Source organism: Labeo rohita, chromosome 12 (assembly GCF_022985175.1).
Source record: "Labeo rohita strain BAU-BD-2019 chromosome 12, IGBB_LRoh.1.0, whole genome shotgun sequence".
NCBI classification, from domain to species: domain Eukaryota; kingdom Metazoa; phylum Chordata; class Actinopteri; order Cypriniformes; family Cyprinidae; genus Labeo; species Labeo rohita.
This window is the reverse complement of record NC_066880.1, coordinates 878,311-878,781: the sequence shown is the minus strand read 5'-3', so window position 1 is coordinate 878,781 and position 471 is coordinate 878,311.

The following is a 471-nucleotide window of genomic DNA, read 5'->3' as shown; positions in this document are numbered from 1 at the left end:
GACAGTATTCACAAAACGATTAAACTGCGCTAAACTACTCGACTGCTCACCTGGATTTATATTTCTACAAACTAATGCAAACATCGCTTAAAAAAAAAAAAATATATATATATATGGATATATATATATATATATATATCCAGGTTGGATTATAATAGAATTTATTATATTATATTATTTATATATAATATACATAATAATTAGGAAATGTTATACCCAGATCAAAAGTGAATAAACTAGAAAATGTCTTTGTGGAGCTACACACAAATTATATATAATTATATTGATTGCTGTCTCACACTTCATAGTGTTCTTATTAAAATTCATTTTATTTAGACCTTTAAGTTAAACGACTTAAAACTATAGAAAAATACATATATACCAGTCAGATGTTTCTGAACAGTAATATTTTTATTGATTAAAAAAAAAGCATCTTTTGCTCACCAAGCTTCTATTTATTTGATCCAAAGT